General features: G+C 44.5%; 1 pseudogene; it reads left to right on the top strand.

The window, feature by feature from the left end:
- Positions 1-5,048: 5,048 nt before the first annotated feature.
- LOC102851555 lies at positions 5,049-6,285 on the top strand (annotated as a pseudogene).
- The last annotated feature ends 670 nt before the right edge of the window (positions 6,286-6,955 follow it).

Genomic DNA, 6,955 nt, shown 5'->3' with positions numbered 1-6,955 from the left:
AGGCATGGAAGTTTGAGAGTGTATAGTTGGAGTGGAAGATATTTTGTCTTTTTAAATCTCTGTATTCCTATGCCAGAGGAGGTCCAACTAAAACAAAATTATTTCAAAGGAAAAACAGGCCAGTTTCTTGCTTCTTTCTAGCCCCTTCTGACTGCTCTCTACCATACCCTTTCCTGGTTTTATTGAGAGACCCTGATTAGAGAATAATAGGGTCTTGGCTCTCAGGTAAGAAGCCCTGGTGGTGTCAGGAGTCATGCTGCCAACCAAAAAGTCAGTGGTTCAAATCCACCAGTTGCTTCAAAAGAGAAAGATGGGACATCTCAGCCCATGAGGATTTACAGCTTTGGAAACGGATAGAGTAGCTTTCAGGTGAAACCAACTCAACTGCAGTGGGTTTGGCCTTGGGGTTTGGGGTCTCTGATAGGCCATGTCATATTTGTTCCTTCACTTCTAGCACTCTTCTGAGAAACCTCCTCTCTCCACCCTCCTCAGGTTCCCCAACCCAAACCCCCTGCCCAGCATCATGAGCTCGTCCTTCAGGTCTCATTCCATTGTCACTTACCACACTAGACTGTCCTGTCCCTTGTTTATCCTGTTTCCACTAGCCACATGGGTCAGAACCTATATTTCTCCATTGTGTCTGGCACTGCACACATATTTATTAAATGAAAAAATGGAAAATAGCCAAAGGAAGAAGAAAGGCAGGCAAGGAACACTGAGCTCAAGCAAGATAGTACAACTGTGACATCTTGTAAATGCAAAATATTTCAGAAGAAATAATTGTCTTTTCTGTCCCTTCCCACAGCCTCCCAGTATTGGATATTCTTACAGCAGGGACTAGTCTCACACTGGAGGCCTCTTTGCTTAAGCTAATTTAGGCCCAAAATGAAGCTATGGTTTCCTCAGTATAGGGTACCAGTGCCTGCGTACAAACAGCTTTGACCAGATAATGGGCAGCTGCTACCTGGAAACTTCTCCTTTAAACAAGCTGCTCACACAGATTTTGCTTCTCTGGATTTCATCACATCCTGTCGGGTCAATTCCCTAGTTCACTCTCACTTGGTTAAAGAATTAAGTGAGGCAGGAGAAATTAGAGGAAGAGATGGTGCCCAAGCCTCCAAGGTAACACTTAGAAAAGGTAGCAATTTCAGGGACACTTAGGGAAGCCAACTTTAGTGCCCATCTCAGGGAGGCTCTTAGGAAGGCTGACTTTAGTATACAACGTGAGATGAAGGGTGAAGAGCCCCTTAGAAGGATTGTTGTTGATCTTGTTCAGAATAATTCCAATGTAGGTTGAGGTCTTGTTGGAGCACTAGGCCAAGAGTGTGGGTCAAGGCCTCCCTTGGCGTGCTGGGCCAAGAGGTAAAACAAGGAGGCAGAGGTGAAGATAAAAAGCAAAGACAGATTTCTTAAGAAAGGTACATCCCAGGGAGCTCTGGCAAGACGCTGTGCTGCAATCCCAAAGGCCCAAGTGGTTTAAATCCTGCAGATGCTCTGCTGGAAAAGGAGGGACAGTCTCCTATGCATGTCTGATCTGACTTGATGGTACACAAGAAAAGGGGAAAGAAGAAGAAGAGGAAAAAGCGGAAGAAGAGAAAGGAGGAGAGGGTAGAGGAGGAGGAAGAGAAAGAGGAGGAGGAGGAGCGGGAGGAGGAGGAGGAGGAAAGAAAGGTACATCACAAAGAACAGGATACCTTACTCTCCAAAAAGGAATTAACGGACAAGACAGCTTGCTACTGAGTGAAGTCATGTATATATGGCTTTCTGGTACATCTGGGAATGCCTTGGAGCTGGATTCTAGGCCAATGATATGTTCTCATGGTGAGTTCTCAGTTTGGTAGATGGTCCACTGTTCTCTGACATCAGTCGTACCTAAAGTACTAATCCCACATATATCATTATCTGCTTTCTGGTTCTTATGACTCATTTATTTACCTGACATGAACTTCTGTCTCCCCTATCTTATTGGTCCTAACCCTAGCAAGCCTCGACGTGTAGATATCTTTTACATTCTATTCATTGCCTTGGACTAAAAATTGCCTCATACCTGACCTCCAGCTGGATTTTAGGAAGCTGTAAATAGCACAGAAAAAGATTTCCTGAGGGTCGCTATGAGTCACAAGCAATTCGACGGCACATAACAAAATCACAACTCCTGCAGATCCACTGGTGGTTGTGCACTAGAGATGCAAGGCCTTTGAAGAAGCAATACAACTCCCTCTCTTCTATACCACTTTTTAATTTGATGAGCAGTTTCAATAATTCTGAAAGATTGAACTCAATGAATTAACACCTAACAAATTGGACTGATCTCTCTTGAAGAGATAGTTCCTCCTGAAAATATAACCAAAATAAGTGAGATGACATTTCACCAATCCTGGAGAGAGACATCATACTAGGAAAAATGGAGGGAGGAAAAGAGAGGAAGACTCTTAATGAAATGGACAAGACACAGTGTCTGCAGCAATGAACTGCAGAGATCATCTAGACAGCACAGGATAGGGCCTGGCATGGTTAATATCTGTTGTTCTTAGTGTCATTATGAGTCATAGTTGATAAAACATGCCAAAACCAGAGTTCTCTTCATATCTTCATTGTCTCACAAATGGTAAGTTGATGTGACTGTAGTTAAGTGAACCAATACACACAAAGTGTCAATTTAGCAAAACAAGTGAAAAGGGATTATTAAGGTAATAAAACAGAGGCATAGATGGTGAAAGTTGGGCCATGAAAAAGAGTTAAAGTGAAAAAAGAAGAGGGAAAAGGGGTAAAAGACAGGGGTGAACCCAAACCTTACAGCATGCTGTCACCAGAAAAAGAAAGAGTGAGAGTGAACCCCCAGGAAGGCACTGCTTTTATTGACTCCCAAACCTATGAGAGGAGGTTGTGATCTGGCCCAATCCAGGGACTTGTGTGATTGGCTGGGGAGAGGGCTACTTCCTGGTGTAACCACATTTCGGATCCTGCCGGAAACAGTATTGCATTGGTGCAAGTGTAATAATTTCCTTCCCATTTCCTGGGAGACACCAACCCTCTTCTATGAGAGTCAGAGAGACCAGACAACAATTTTAGCTCTTAACAGTTGACTTGATTGCACCTAACAACAACAACATCAAGTAGGGACCCATAGTGTACCCAGTGTGGAAACTACAAAGCATAAGAAACAACAGGAAGACTTCATCTTCGCACCTGTGTTCACTACAGCCTGATGTCGTTTCCTGTCTACACTTCCCCCGATTCATTTGTAGCCAATTCTGCTGTCCATCCAGGCATTAAATGTATTTTAGGCCTTTTAACCCAAAACCTTCTGCCACCTCATTCATTATTCCTTGAAACCAAATGCAAACTGGGCTTAATGAATATTTGTCAAGGCCAGTGGTGACTTCAGTCTGAACACCTATGGGCTCAGGGCAGTAATTGCCTATCAGGTCATTCTTCCACTGCACTGCTCCCCTCCTAATAGGGTTCCTGGCCTCTCAGGGAAAAGATAAAAGTGGACTCATCCAACACCTGTGTTTTCAGCAGTTATCATTTGCTGCCTTTTCTATTGGGAAGTGGCATGTTGGGAACCAATGGCATGTGAAGACAGAGGAAAACTAAAGGATCAAGGTGGGGTCCTGCTCTGCAACCCTTCTGAGCTCCCACACACAGCTCCTGTTATGACTCCAGCTTGGTGAGACATCACACTCTTCAATTTAAATTAATTATTAAATTTATTTAATTATTAAATAAATTATTAAATTAATGTTAATTCCAGCTCACCTATTGATGTAACAGATCTTTTCACTTATAGGCAAGAAAAAGGGAGGAAACTAAAACACCAGAAGCATAATTTAGAGACATGCAAGTTTCTTTTTTTTTTTTCATGCATACTCTGAAACTCACAAACACACATTTTTAAATGGTCACTATTAGACTTAGGAGTTGTGACAGATATTTTGCATCTTTGAACTAATTTCAGTGCAATCGTTTTTCTTGCCTGCACCCCTTTTGACCTCAGGTTTGTCCTCTCCATATAACTGGTTGGTCACAATCTGCTAAAGCATTGGTTGGTATATTGTTCTTATAAGTGGCTTGGTCTATTTTTGATCCATGTCTACAGATTTTCTAATTTGCTTTTTTAATTAGGATTGTCTGGACAGCCTACTCTATCCATCATCCTCCAGTTTAACTTTTATCTGCACTGTCTGGAGACACCCTCCCAGCTTGGTGTGACGTTTACCAGGATTGGATGGAACACTGTCCATTGTATGATAAAAAACTCAGAATTCCAAAACTCAGACAATGATTCCTGATGAAGGAGAGCCTGGAGAATCAGCACTGAAAAACTCTCGAAAGATTTAGAATACAGCTCAAGGATTGTGACGCTAAGTAACACTTATTGAGAGGAGACCCACAGGAACAGAGGCAAGCACAGCAGAGCCAGGCATTGATAGCCCAGCTGTCTGTGGCACTAAACAGGTTCAGCCCATAGAGAAGAAGACAGCACTGGGTGGGTGCCTTGGCCTACGGAGTGGAACTTGGTCCCTTTTGGTGAAGTACCAAGAGGACAGAAGCTAGGGCATACCTTAAATATGGTTTGCCTGTGAAAGCTTTACCTCAGATTTGTCCCAATGCCCACTTAACACTAACACTGGCCCACAGTGGTCCCAAGTAACTGGTTGTGAGCTGGACCAATAACCACATGGAGCCAAAGCCAGTCAAGAAAAGCTGCAGAAACCTGAATTATTCAATTCTTGTTAAAAATTTTTCCACTTATTTAAATAATTTTGGTGAGAGAAGCATGACTTTTGCATTAACAACGAAACTCCCAATGGACTACACCAGCAAAGTGCCCTGAGATATTATAAGCAATATTTTGTTTTTTATAATTCCCTAATTTTCAAAAATTAAGTCAAATACATGCGCTACTTTCTTAGTAAAAGAACACTTTACACTTTCTTATAAGTGCATAAATACTTTAAAAATACAAGATAAAACTTCCTGGCGGCAGGGCCGCCGGGCGGGCCCCACTTCCGCTCTGGGTGCACTCGCTCCGGTTGGCGATCATGGCGGCCCAGGCCACGATGGCGACCTCGGGGTCTGCGCGGAAGCGGCTGCTCAAGGAAGAGGACATGACCAAGATGGAGTTTGAGACCAGCGAGGAGGTGGACATCACGCCCACGTTTGCCACTATGGGCCTGCGGGAGGACCTGCTGCACGGCATCTACGCCTACGGTTTTGAAAAGCCCTCAGCAATTCAGCAGCGAGCTATCAAGCAGATAATTAAAGGGAGGGATGTCATTGCTCAGTCTCAGTCCGGTACCGGCAAGACAGCAACTTTCAGTATTTCCGTCCTCCAGTGTCTGGATATTCAGGTCCGGGAAACCCAAGCTCTGATTCTGGCTCCCACGAGAGAGTTAGCTGTGCAGATTCAGAAGGGCCTGCTTGCTCTTGGCGACTACATGAACGTCCAGTGTCACGCCTGCATCAGGGGCACCAACGTGGGGGAGGACATCAGGAAGCTGGACTACGGGCAGCATGTCGTCGTTGGCACACCTCGCCACCGCATCTTTGACATGATCCGGTGCCAGAGCCTGAGGACGCGAACCATCAAGATGCTGGTCTTGGATGAGGCCAACCAGATGCTCAACAAAGGTTTCAAAGAACAGATCTATGACGTATACAGGTACTTGCCTCCGGCCACATAGATGGTGCTCAACAGTGCCACGCTGCCCAACGAGATCCTAGAGATGACCAACAAGTTCATGACCGACCCCATCCGCATCTTGGTGGAATGTGATGAACTGACCCTGGAAGGCATCAAGCAGTTCTTCATAGCTGTGGAATGGGAAGAGTGGAAGTTCGACACTCTGTGTGACCTGTACCACACGCTGACCATCACGCAGGTGGTCATCTTCTGCAACACCAAGAGGAAGGTTGACTGGCTGACGGAGAAGATACGAGGAGCCAACTTCACTGTCTCCTCGATGCACCGCGACATGCCCCAGAAGGAGCGAGAGTCCATTATGAAGGAGTTCAGATCTGGCACCGGCCACGTGCTCATCTCCACAGATGTCTGGGCCCAGGGGATGGATGTCCCTCAAGTCTCCCTCGTTGTCAACTATGACCTCCCCAACAACAGAGCTGTACATACACAGAATTGGGCGTTCTGGGCGATACGGCCGGGAGGGTGTGGCCATTAACTTCCTGAAGAATGACAACATCCACATCCTCCGAGACATTGTGCAGTACTACTCCACCCAGATCAACGAGATGCCCATGAACGTTGCAGATCTGATCTGAAGGCCCATCCTGCTGGGCAGCAGATGAGGTGGGAACTGCTCCTCAGCTGATACGGATTCTCACCTTGGAACCATCCATAGGCAACTCTGATTTAACAGGAGCCTCTGTGGCCTATCCCAAAAGAAGCTGGGGGTCCAACGGTATTTTCTTACCCACGTGTAAATAATATTGTAGACTTTTTTCATTAAAGATAAAACCTTTAAAAAAATATAAGATAAAATTAAGGTGAATATTTTTCACCCTTGATAAGTTTTTCTTTGCTAACCTTACCAAAAATATTTAAGATCCAACTAGAAAGAAAATGTGACCATCTGCTTCCATGAATATATACTGCCTTGTCAACCTTATAGGGAAGTTATACTCAGTCCTATAAAGTTGAAGTCCACTCAATGGCAATGGGTTTTTCTGATCTGGTACTACAAACCAGCTACTAAAATAATCCTCATACTCATAAATTTTGTCCTTCTGGATTTCAGAGAGGAGTGAAAGCTCTAAAATTATTTGTAACAGTAGTACATGTCTGTGTAGATCATAACAGACTATGGCTAACTCTGAGAGGAATGGGGATCCCAGAACACTTGATCGTGCTAATGCGAAAATTATGCTTGGACCAGGAGGCAGTCTTCAGAACAGAGCAAGGGAACACTACATGGTTCAAAATTGGGAAGGG

The sequence above is a fragment of the Elephantulus edwardii genome, unplaced genomic scaffold, assembly GCF_000299155.1.
Source record: "Elephantulus edwardii isolate Elephantulus edwardi_28Jun2011 unplaced genomic scaffold, EleEdw1.0 scaffold00535, whole genome shotgun sequence".
NCBI lineage: Eukaryota > Metazoa > Chordata > Mammalia > Macroscelidea > Macroscelididae > Elephantulus > Elephantulus edwardii.
This window is presented reverse-complemented; position numbering and strand designations above follow the sequence as displayed.